The sequence below is a fragment of the Echeneis naucrates genome, chromosome 5 (genome assembly GCF_900963305.1).
Source record: "Echeneis naucrates chromosome 5, fEcheNa1.1, whole genome shotgun sequence".
NCBI classification, from domain to species: Eukaryota; Metazoa; Chordata; class Actinopteri; order Carangiformes; family Echeneidae; genus Echeneis; species Echeneis naucrates.
Window position 1 is genome coordinate 3,222,623 of NC_042515.1, and position 13,433 is coordinate 3,236,055.

Sequence of the window (13,433 nt, forward strand, 5' to 3'; positions counted from 1 at the left end):
CTTTTGTGCGACTCTAAACGTTTTGAAAAGTTAAATTTGTTGTGCTCTCACAACAAAATGCTGTTTTGTGTGCTCCGTCCTGCAGCTGTTTACTTTCTGGGCATTGAAATTGAGTTACATCAGTGATTGAGTTGAGTGAAGCTGAGTGCATTTCTTTCAGTATTAATGAATTAATTGGAAAACAGATTTGGAGATCGAGGTTGAAACTTGGATTCAGGACCTTCAGGCTGTTTTTTATTTTTATTTTTTGGGGGGGGGCACAATAATCAACAGACATGAAGCCGAAGTGTAAATCGGCCTAAATGTTGTCGTCAGTTTAAACCTCACAGTAAACTCGTTACCAAATGTTAACTGAGAGAATAAGAACGGGCTCTTCTGAAGAACCGGCCCGACGATCCTCCAGATAATTTAATATCTGAATGCTGTGGGTTTTTTTTTTTTTTTTTTTTTGTTTTTTGTTGGAGCTCATTTTTGTTTTCTGACTCGAACTGTACAGGCTGCTGGTCGATGCAGATAATCAGATTTTCTATTTGTGTGTGACAGGATGTGTGTACGAACCCAGCGTGTCCCAGTGAACGCTGATAAACTCCCAAAAGTCTGCGGTCTTAACGGGCCCTTGGACTTCTGTGGCGGTTAAAGGAAACGCGTCACCGCTGTGGACCCTGAACGTCCTCTGGATGCAGAAATGAATGAATTTTTTTCATTTTGTGTGTTTGTGTGGTCAGATATTCAGACTCCTCTTTGGGTGTTTTGACGTTCAGGATGAATTCTGCTGAAGGAGAACACAAACTCACCGTCTGTGTGAAACCGTTCGGCGTCGTTGGGCTGGTTGGTGATTTAAAGTGGACTTTTTTTTTTTTCCACAGAGGAAATGACTGGGTGGGTGGGACGCACACAGCGAAGCAGACTGGTTGTGTTACAGCTGTGAGTGATGAACCTCTCAGGTTGTTGTTATAGAAAATGATTGTGTTGTGTTGTTGTGTAGACTCTTGTGGAGTTCTGATGGTCGTGTTTGAACTTCGAGGCCTCTCACTCGTCCGTCGGTGGGTGGGGCTCCGTGATCTTTACACGAGGCGTGCTGTGGAAATGTTAAAGGGTGCAGCTTATATCTGTGTTTGTTTGTGTAACTAAAACGTTAGATTTATATAAATGATTAAATAAAAACAACAACCTGTGAGTGAAGCCGTGATGTTGGACATTCGACAGGTGGGGGTAGTTTGTCAAATGTCTCACCTGCATGAGGGGCAATAATATGAAACTGTGAAACAGCAGCTTTATGACGACTGGTGTGTTTGTGTGTGAGACACAAACTGCTTCACATGAGCTGACAGAACCTGCAAAATCCCCAGAATGCTCCAAACATTTGGCTTGTAAAGCAGATTGTGTGGGTGTGTGTACAAGTTGTGTAATAAGGGTGTTGGCCACCTGTCTGTGCTACCAGGTGTGTTGCAGCAGGAGAGCTTTTGGCCGCTCTGTTCACTTGACTTTTACAGAAAGGCTTTATCAGATAATTAGATAATTCATTTTGATCAAAGGAAGTCAAATAGGTGGCGACAAAGTTGTGATTGTTGGTAATAATGACTAACGCGTTATTAAACTAAGCAGACGGAGCAACATGATCCTCCTCCAGCTGGACTCGTTTCCATCCGCCCAACGAAGCAGACTTCTCTGCTGTTCGTTCTGGTTTGGTCTCCACCAGCTCGTGTAGGAAACAGTCTGTTTGTGTTGTCTCGTAGGAACACCGGAATGACGAGCTAAAAGGGAACGAAAACAGAGATGGGAAATGTTTAGCAGCGATGCAGAAACAAATAAATTCCACGATCGTAAAGAATCCAAAGTGAGAAAAGACTCTCAGGGGTCATGAATCCGTCGTCCTCACACTGAAATGATAACCGTGTTCACAGCTTGTTGTGGCTGAAGCAGGCGAAGGTGGAGAACACCAGCAGGTCGTCGGTTTGGTGTCTGTCCAACCGTCCAAAGACGACATGTTTGGGTCTGTCTCTGTGAGGGACACCCAGAGTGAGCTGGGATTGGCCCAGAAATGGATGGATGGATGAATGAATGAATGAATGAATGAATGAATAAGGGCCCTGCTTCTAGTCGGTGTGTGTTTGAGGGTGAGAAAGCAGGTTAACTCTGAGAACAGGCCCGACAGGATCGGTAGCTTTCAGCTTTGGCCCTCATCAGAGAGTGTGAGCTCGAACTTACTTTCTTTTTCACACACACACACACACACACACACACACACACACACACACACACCCCCTCCCGAGGTTGGTGCCTGTGGCTGTGTTTTTAAGGACGACAGTCGGTCACACATCGTGTGAGGAGCTTTTTGTTCCTCTGACTGCTGAAGTTCACCTTCGTGGTCTCGTCCTGTGAAAACAGCTCTGATGTGAACATGCTGATAGCCGATCGTTTTTTTTTTTTCAGCTGTAACGGTGAAACACTGTTCATATAATCCTGTCTGCAGCTCAGTCACTGACACATTAACCAACAAAGACTGCTGCTGCCTGACACACACACACACACACACACACACTCTCTCTCTCTCTCTCTCTCTCTCTCTCGACCTCTTGTTGCTTTAGTTCTGTGTCAACAACAGTCCTCAGCTCCAGTTAGTGTGTGTGTGTGTGTGTGTGTGTGTGTGTGTGTGTGTGTGTGTGTGTGGTTGTGTATCTGACACATCAGTTTCTGTTTCGAACTTCAGATAACAAACAAGTAAATATATTTTAATCTGTCCGTTCGTAGCTGACTGATGAGATGACCCCGTTTGTCGGACTCTCCTGACTCTCCACTACATTTAGTGGAAAAGTGGACGTTTTTAAACATCCTGCAGCTCTGAACTAAAATTAAACTAAAACAAGACCCGAGCCAATCTGGACCAGGTCCAACTCAGGTCCTGGGTCGGCTCTTTGGGTGTGAAGACAAGAAGCAGATCGAGGATCAGATTCAGCTGAGACTGATTTGGCAACACACACGCACACCTTTTTCGCAATAAGGAACAAGAAGTGTGTGTCATGAAAACACACATTCAGGAGGGTAGCGTACTAAGGTCAGCATGGGATGCGGTGCGTTCCACCTGTTGTCAGGGCAACCCCAGTAAACACAGCCTCCGATTGGCCGAGGCAGACCGGGTGGGGGTGTGGCAGCTTTGAAAGGGAAGTGTCACATAACTTCAATGACCCGGCGCTGCCTCATGCTGCGTTCAGGTTCCTGTGAGAAGCCGACAGAATGACTTTATTTCTCAGCAGGTCAGACCTCCAGCTCCCACAATCCTTCAGTGCACATCACACTATTAACCACCGTGAATGAGTCAAGATCAGGCTTCAGGTCGGCCCGTGTGCCACAGGGAGGGCTAATTCTGGTTCAAGTGAGAATAAAAGGAATGTGAAGTAGCTACGGGAATATCAGAAGGTGGGACTGAAGTCATTTCATCCTGCTCAGATGTTTCCGTCTGATGATGGAGATCTGCAGTGAACTGGAGACCGACTGAAAACAATAATACAGACGTGAAGCGAGCGTTGAGTGTGGAGATGAGTCCAAACCGCTGAGGAGTTCAGCAGCCACTTTCATTTCCTTTGGAAATCCGAGCCATGAGGACTCAGTAATGTGCAACGCATGTCTATAAGTCATAGTTGGCAGGAGTGTGTGAATTGTTCTCACACACAGAGCTGTGAGGTGTGTGTGTGTGTGTCTGGCAGCAGTCCATTTTCTTCTCAGGTGTTGCGTTCACTCTTACGTGTTTCATGTTTCATTTCTCCGGTTTCGCTCCAACGGGGAGATAAATAATAGCAATAATAATTTAAAAAAACAAAAAACAAAGTCCAGAGCTGGAATCATTTCTGCAGTGAGCTGATTCTCCAGCTCGGTGCTGTTGGCACGAAGGTTGGAGCTTCTGTAGAGAGACTATCAGAACAAATCCCCTTCGCCCGCCTCGTTTCCTGCAAAATCCCAAATATTGAACTGAACTATGAAATTTCTGTCAGCGTTATTTATTTCTTTTGCAGAGAAGCTTGTGAAGACTTCAGATCATTACGGTGGTGCTTTTCACCATTTCTTTAAATCTCTCCCTCTCCTCCCCCCTGATTTGCTGTTTCGGTGTCACTGTAATAAAGAGGAAAAACGCCCACTAAAATAAACAGTTGGTTCTCCAAGTCGGGCCCTTGAGGGGTTTCTGGGGGCTCCAGAGGAAAAAATCATCATTCGTTTTCCGTACAAGTCCATCTGTACGTAACACACTTTGGGCTTCAGATTGTTCAAACTCTGTTTTCAAACACGTAAAAGCTGAAATCTTATCATGTTACATGTTTTGATGCTGTGGGATTTGTCATGAAAAGTTGCGGAACTCGTCCAAAACTGAATCTGAAAGAAGATTCAGGCGTTTGTTTCTTCTGTTTTTTTTTTTTTTTTTTTTTCTTGCAGTGAAGCTCTTTTGCAGACTAGATATTTATAACAGTGTGAAATAACTCCTCCCCCTTTTCACGGCGACCGTCGCTGCCTCGTGTTGGTTCCAGGAATTCACCAGAACATTCAGAAAACCATTCACATGCAAATGGTTTTGTCTTCAGAGGGGCGAACTGAGTTATGCAGCGACTTTTCCAAAAGCCTCTTTCAGGTGCAGCGACGCCGTCAAAAGGATGATGGCGTCCCACATCTCACAGCCAATCAGCTTCTCAGGGCTGAGGTGGACTGCTTTGGCCTGAGTCTGGAGTTTAGTGATTGGTAAAACCAACCTGACGGATTATCTCTGTGTGCACACAAAGAAAAAGCTGAGGTGTTTACAGTCACACTGTCGCCTCCGTCCCCACCACAAGGCCAGACACAACACACACAGAGCCTGTGTCACTGCAGAGAAGTAACATGAGAGAGGCCAGGATATAGACTTACACACACACACACACACACACACACACACGCCCTGTCTGCAGAGAAAGCTCTTTTGTTGGGTTCAAGCCTGACTTTGTGGAGGCTTCCAGGAGGCTTTATTCTAATCTAACATTGATTTCTGTGAATATTAATCTGGTGAAATGTCAAAAATCGCAGCAGCCATTGTCTTTGACGGCGGCTGTAAAGAGGAGGGGCAGCCTGCGGCCTCACCTGGCTCCTGGTCCTTCGCTTTGGTTATCAGTGCAGCTGTTTTTGTGTGGCGACACATCCAAACCTCAGATGGTTGACGCTGCTCTTATCTGTCCGAGAATTGTTAGGATGCAGGCGGCGGGCCACCTTCTTATCTGAGCAAACAGGAGGAAGCTGCTGTCATGGTTTTGTCCACAAGTCGATCGATCACTCCTCCGAATGCGTCTCCCACCACCTCTGAAAATCTGCATTTAACCTGTTTGGTGAAGGAAAAGCTTAAATTAATAACTGCTCCGAGCTTAAAAAAAAAAAAAATCTGTTTTCCCTTGTTTGTGCTGAGCGACGCTAACTGGCTGTAGTTTTATATCCAATGAACAAATGTTGCAGTGATGTTGATCTGTCAGGAACAACATCCAGATTGTCCCCAAATGTAAAACTGCTTCTTTAAGAGAAGAAAAACGTGAAGCTGATGATTCTTCGTTAAAACTTATCAACACTGACACAAATCTGTTTTCATGCTCGTCAATGAAAATGGAAAATCTTTAGCTTTGGGGCGGTTGAAAGGAAATTATTGGTGTTTCAGTTTAAAGGACAGTTATTTCCATCTTTAAAAGGAGGAAAAAAAAGAAAAGCATCTAATAGAAACCAGTCCATCACCGATGGGAGGAAAAAACGTCACAGCAGCATCGCAGCTGCTTCAACAATAGTTCACCCGGATCACAAAGAGTTGATTCTGAAGCTCCCGTTCAGATGAGACGTCTGATTTCATGAATAAAACTTTGTGGATCAGAACAACACGCCCACATCGGCTTTGTGTCCTCGTTTCCATCGCTGTCCCACAACAGATGTTCCCGTCTTTATGAAGGTGAACTGTTGTCGTGTTGATGTCTTTTGTGAGGATGTAATTACACACACACACACACACACACACACACACACACACACACACAGTCTCTTGTCTGGTTGATGATGCAGCAGACATGACGCAGAGTTCAGGACATTCACAAAATGTTTGGTTAATGATCAGGCTGACAGAAAGATGAGAGAGAGAGAGAAAGAAAGAGACAAACAGATGACGACAAAACGCACAACAGACATTCTAGTTTTATTCTGAGAGAGACACACACACACACACACAAACACAGAAGAGAAAACCCTCTAAATTTAACCAACACTCAACTCCAACTTTGCACACACACGCTGATGTTGAGCTGTGTGTGTTTGTGGTTGTGGTGGCTTTCAGAGGATTATTCAGTGGTGAACCTCCTGCAGCCTGGCTCAGCAACAAACATCTCAAACTGCTCCGTCTCTCTCTCGCTTTCTGTTTTTAGTTTTTCCTCTTTTCTTTGCATCGTCTCTCTTCGATTTCCAACCCGTCTGTTCACTTGTTCGAACATCTTTAGGAGGGGAGAAAGTGTTTAAACAATCAATATCAACTTTAAATTTTATGTTCAACACAACACTGCCATCTATATTTACAGCCGCATGACGAATGTTTCTTTTTTTTTTTTTTTTTTTTTTTTTTTTTTTTTTAATCTCTGTGTTGGGTCTCCACCCCCTCCTCAGGCTCTGATGTTTGAAACTTTTTTTTTTGAGCGGCTGGTTTCATCGCAGCTCAGTGAGTCTCTGTGTTAAGATGCGCCACACAGTGTGCAGGAACAGATGGATAAATTCCTCTAAACGTCTGAAAGTCAGGGCAGAATATCAAAACACAATCTGCCAACAGTCGCCGTTGGCAGCAAAGGGCGATCTTTCTTTTCTCTGAATGAATAAAGTTTTGTTTTAGTCCCGAGGATTAGCCTTCCTGTCGCCTCGTTTCAGGAAGTGAAAGTTTTGTGATAAATGTTCTGAAGGTGAACGGAGAACTCTTTCCCCCATCAGCCTGCAGCCGTGCAGCCTGTTGGACTCTTCGGACTCCTCGTCCTGTCGTCTCCGTCTCTTCTGCTCCTCTTTTTTATTTTATTTTATTTATTTTTTTTCTGTTTGAAGTTTTCCTCCTCCATCACTTGCCCCCTCTCTTCGTCCTCCCCTTCCTCACCACATGGCCGGTCTGGTTCTGATGACATCATAGCCTGGGAACCAGCAGGATGAGGTCATGCCAGGCTAAACGCTGCAGTGTGTTTGTCAGTGTGTGTCCTGTTTATGCATGCAGACGTAATGCCAGATGTGTGTGTGTGTGTGTGTGTGTAATGACAGGGCAGCACTGGGCTGGTTACTCAGCTCTGTTCATGTTTCGACCGTCTTCCTGCTAAAAACTGCTCCAGTATCCACCGTCTCTCCCTGCTCATCTCTTCTACATCGTCAGTTGTTTACAGTGTTTCACAGCCAATCACGTTATTTCCCCACAGAAGAGACGCCAAAGACCGTTTTCAAACCCGTTTAAGTATTCCCACCTGCATTTTTTTTTTTTTTTCCCGTTTGCTCCCAGTCTTCCTCCTCGTCGCCTCTTTGAATACGACTATAAAACCACCAACTGCTGAAGTGCAGAATACCATGAAACCACCAAAGTGTGCCGAATGCGTTCACGCTCGTGATACAAACGATACAAATGCTTGCTTGATGAAACATTGTGGTGATAAGAAAAACAAAAAAAACAGGATGAGGTCAAAATCAATGCTGTTAATAATTGGAAGCAGATTAGAACCATTTTCTTTTCAGTCACTTTTTTAAAATGTGGTCTCAAATCTTCCACGGAATCAGCATCCTTCAGCGTAGAGACTTCGCTTTTAAACTTTAAATTAGAACTTCCTACAATGTCTTATATATTTAAAAGTGCTTTATTTTTATTCCCCCGATTCTTACTGCAGTGATTATTAATAATTTGATTTAGGATTATTAACGTAACGTCGTACTTCACCACAAGGATCATTTTTCAGTTTGGATCCAGAGAAAGCTGTTCATGATTTTTATTTTGTCTCGTTTGGGCTTCCGTACTAAACGGCTGCAGGAGGATTACGATGATCTGAGTCTTCCAGGTTCTCCTGGTGAGGAAAGAGGTTTGCCTCCGAACCAACGTGGTTCTGTTCCCTCTTTGGCTCTTTGTGAATGACTTTTTTTTTTTTTTTTTTTCCCTTCCCCCCCCGTCGTCTTTGATGTTTCTCTCTCTTCGTCTCTCTAACCGTCTAAACAGTCACCAGATTAAAGAGAGAGGCGGAGTGACACAGGCTCTGTGCCTCGCTCGCCCCCTCATTAAAGGCCTCTGCCTGTAATCTGGGGTTTTCGGTGGGATTGCCTCCACTGAGCTGCTGCTGGCTGACTCATGTGACTCCCATTAAGTGGCGTCGTCGTTACAGCGATGCATCATGGGGTGATGTCAGCTCGGGAGCGCTGACTCTTTTGGAAACCGCTTAGATGTTTGACCTTGAAAGTTCAGAGACTTTTTTTTTTTTTTTTAAATGAAACTTCGCTGGAGCCAAAAACTGTTAAAACATCTAAACTGTAAAAGGTAACAGAGGAATTTGATTGAATACGAGTCTGATCAGTTGATCGCTTAATTAAATTGGTAATGAAGTTAAACTTTGACAGTAAATGAACTCGTCTTTCAGGTTCATTCTTGTTTGTCTGTAAAAGAAAACTTTACTAAACTTCATTTTGATCATTTGAAGTTTGTGTTGACTTGAGTTGATATTTAGGGGGAAACATTTAATATTAATGTACTTATTGATTTTTAATTATGCGCTGCATAATTTGCTGAAAGATGACCCAAATCTCAAAAAGTCTAATATCCAAATTGGATGAGCTGTAATTTTGCATTTGAAGCTAAAATGTGTCACAACATCCTGAACCTACAAACTTAATCCTCCGGACATAAAGATGTTGAAACTACTTTTATTTTAGCAGAAATGAAATGGGAACGACTGTTACACAACATTTTAATCACAACCCCTCAGCTATGACTGATGATGATGATAGTTTGTCTCGCAGCACGCAATAATGTCACACACCTGGTGTCTTTTTTTTTTTTTTTTTTTTTTTTTTTCCCCCCCTCATGTGTTGAGTGAAAAATGTTTTAAAAACAGACCTGACAACTTGAGCCTACCTGTCTGTGTGTGTGTGTGTGTGTGTGTTATTTGTGTTAAAAAGCTAATGTTGAAAGTTTAGAGTGGTCCCTGATGGCTGTGTATGTTTTTTTTTTTTTTTTTTTTTGTGTTAGTTTGTGTTTTGGTGTGGCTTTTGTTTCCTTGCCACCATCCGTTGGGTCCTTGGCTGGAGGGTGTGTGTGTTGAATCAGGGGGTTCGGGGGGCGGGGTGATGATCTCACTGTTGAGGAATTTGTGTGTGCCATGGGTCAAAGACACACACACACACACACACACACACACACACACACACACACACACACACACACACAGTAGCTCTACTTCCTGTTTACTGCTGCAGGTACCTCTCGCCTTCTGTTTTGAAGGACGTTTCCACCAAAACTCACTTTTCTGTCTAATTAAGCTGGTTCCAAACACAACATCCATCCTCTTTCGCTCCAGATATAATCAGCTATTTGCTGAAACGGATGAAAGACTGGATGTATCATACATTCAAATATTCCTTCCTTTATGTTCTTTATTTGATTATAAGAAATAGCAGGTTAATCACAATGAGCAGAAAAGCAGCCAGTTCAGGTGTGATGTGACAGAAGTCGTCACACCTGGAGACAAAGTGAGTGAGTTCAGATCAGTGTGTGGAAACCAGAAGGGCTGCGTTTGTTTTTGGATGAAATTAAAAGCCTTAAAGTTGAAGCCACATCTGCAGTCGTTTTGCTGCGTTTTCACCTCCTGCCTGTAAAGTTAGAGGGGGAAAAAAAAAAAAAACTCATTGTTTGGAAGTGTCTCTGAAAATTGCACAACGTCTCCCTTTAATCATAATTTTGAGTTTATGGATTCCGTCTTCTTCAATACAACACGGAGCTCACTTTTTAAAGTGAGGAAAATAAAACGGGATGTATGATTCACAGATCCCCCTTCTCGTGTCGCGGCTCGCACACTGACGGCTTACGTCATGCTGGGTTGCCACAAAAACAGACCTTTGGATGCGATGATGTAGTCACACACACCCGTCTCTCCCTGATTCACAATCATCGCCCTGGATTAGTAATGTAATGATTTACAGGGGTCACCTCCTTTCCTTAATTTAGCAGGCCAACACAGGATGAGCCCTCGTTCTGCACTTTAATCAGGTGATTCTGAGGAGAGGACACTTTTCCAGCTTTATTTATTTATTTATTTATTTATTTATTTTTTTTAAACTCCATCTGTTGTCTTGTTTCTTCGTCACTGACTCGGTCAGAAGGTCGGCCCACAGCAGGTGTTTCTGTTGTCTGCTGGAGACTCATTACGCAACTTCCTGTACTGGAGAAGGTGTGTCGTACTGATAAGAGAGGCATTTTGTTCCAACCTGTTTCACCTTTACACACACACACACACACACACACTGACTTTATCTCGCTCCCTCACTCCCTGTGCTTCCTTCTACTCATTCTCTTGCTCTTTGTTTCTCCTAAATACCACTTGAACCTCTCCCTGCCCCCATTTCTCCTTTAGCGCCCTTATTGTCTGGATGTTGTTGTCTCCATGGCGACGGGTCAACAAATCAACAGGTATCGGCAGGAATAGCGGCTGCCTGAGAGGCTCCAACGCCATTTATCTGACGCAGGTCCGGGCTGAATTTAACAGGGATCTTTTGTGAATGGACCTGTGGACAGATAAATCTGAGTGTGAGAGAAGGTGGTTTAATGTGGGGGGGGGGGGGTCCAGGCCAACAGCTGTAGGACTGTAGATGAAGACTAAAGCCAAGTGATGAGTTGATGCAGTTTATTTATTTATTTATTTTTTATTTAGTGATGAGTTGATGCAGTTTATTTATTTATTTTTTTTATTTAGTGATGAGTTGATGCAGTTTATTTATTTTTTTTTATTTAGTGATGAGTTGTTGCAGTTTATTTATTTATTTTTTATTTATTGACGCCTGTCGTACTCATCCAGGTGTAAAAACTCACTGACCCTTCGTTACGTCGAACCTGTGAAACACCAACTCTGAACAATGTGCTCACTGAACATACAACCTGAGGAGGGGACCGCCGAACGTGGCTCTCTGCTGACTTCCTGTCTGATTCTTACTTTAACAAGTCACTCACTCGTCTGCACAAAATAATTTTTCTGCAGCGAGCAGCTTGTATAAGACAGAGCACAGGAAAGTATTGAAAATCAGGACATCTAGTGGTGCATGTCTCCTGACTCCTGATCCAGGTCTCTGAAATCCACCGGAGCAGTTTCACATGTGAGGTTTATTTGCGTTGGGTGGAATCAAGTGAAATTAGGACACGGCTGTTTAAGCCCGAAGACATGAAGGAATGATTGATTGGTGTTACCTGCGCAGGTGTGCGAAGTGTTTCTGCTCTCTGGAACAAACTCAACTTACAAACTTGCATCAAGATTTGTCTGTTTGGTTTTCAGTCCCCAGTCACAGGTCACATGGAGGGGGGGTCAGGTTTTAGGTTACAAAAAACATGGAAGCTTACATTTACATGAAATCCACAGTGTGTAATGTTGTTTTCTCTTCTATCAACATTTTGACTCAATGTCTCTCTCTCGCTCTCTCTCTCTCGCTCACTCTGTCCTTCTCCCCCCCCCCCCCCCCTTTTTTTTTTTTTCGTGAACAATAAGTTACCATGGCAATAGCCTCGTTACTCACAAAACTGTGTCGGCAAGGACGCACACACGCACACTGGAGCCGTTAAAAAGCAGAAACTACAACTTGAAGGGATAGCCCTTCAAAATAAAAGCTTTAAAAGCTTGTATGTTTATAACTTTGGTCAAAGTCGAATCAGCTAGATGAAGTTCAGTTTGGTGAAGCCAGCTCCGATCTTCTGTGTTGTCATGTGACTGACTCCATGATGTGGGGCCCCCACCGTGTGTTTCTTGAAGTCGGTTCTTATCGTTTCTGCTGCTGCAGAATGAAGTCTGTTCTGTTCGCACCAGACAATCTGAGGGGGGGGGGGAGAACCACCCACATGGCGAGATGCACTAAAATATATTTACATTGTTCAACTGTAGTCCTCCCCCTCAGATTCAGGAAAGTCTAAAACATTATTTATTTTTGTTGTTGTTATTAACAAAAGTATCTAATGAATCCCAAAATCAGGAACCCACCAGAAAAACCGCCCCTGTTGAGCTGGTCAGAACCCGCAGACCTGATTAGTGAGTCAGAAACACTGTCTGCGGTTTACAATGAACTGAGGGAACAACCCTCGTTTGCTTGAACCATCAGGCTAAAAATAGCAGCTTAGAGTTACATAAATACCGTTTTAGAGATAAAAAGGAGAATTTGTATTCCTGTTATGTGCTGACTAAACATTCCTGTCTGTTGGATCTTCACCGGGTCTGTATAAACTGTGTGTGTGGAGGGTGAAGGCCATTGTGTAGTGTTGTTCACTGACAGGATGTTTGCTGGAGAAGCGGCTGGTAGTGACACACACACACACACACACACACACACACACACACACACACACACACTCTGTCCTGCAGGTGTGGCAGGACGGCAGCTAAAAGAGGAAATAAATTTGGCTGGGAGGAGAGAGGAAAAGGGAACTGAATGAGCAAGCAATAAAGAAGAATCAAACAGAGCAAAAGAGTTTGAGAAAAATGAGGATTGTAGAACGGTGCATGTCGCAACCCCCCCCCCCCCCCCCCCCCCCACACACACACACACTCTCTCTCTCTCTCTCTCTCTCTCTCTCTCTCTCTCTCTCTCTCTCTCGTCATCCTAGTGTTGTCACCCGTGGGTGAGGCGGCTCCACCTAGACCTGAGCTGCTGAAACATGTTTGAACCACAGCTGCTCTGCTGACGGTGCAGCAGATCTGCAGCTTCACCAGGTGGATTACAGGATTTCCCGTAGACACACAGTGTGGACGCGACTCACATCTAATGATTTGAGCACAACGCACTGTGTCAACAGTCAGCCCACAGCAACCGGGCAACTTTTAAGGCTTTGTGAGATTTGTTTAATTATAATGAAATGGAAAAGTTGAACACTCAAGTTACTAAGTTACTTTTTATAAATCACCTTCGCCTTGTTAAAGTTCAGGAAAACGCACACAGACATGACATCACGCAGCAACAACCAGCTATTTAATAAGAAACGTGATAATGAGACGAGATGCACGTCTGCTTCAGCCTGCTCATCGATCAGAGGTGAAACGATCGGGCAACAGCTCCACCCAAAGAACATTTTAGCGTTGTCTCCTAATCAGAGCTCGTCTTCCTGCACAGAAGAGACTGAGCTTCTCAGTTGGAAGTCGTCTTTCAGAAAAACTAAAACACGACGAGGCCCAGTTACGATTTCTAGTGTTTTTTTTTTT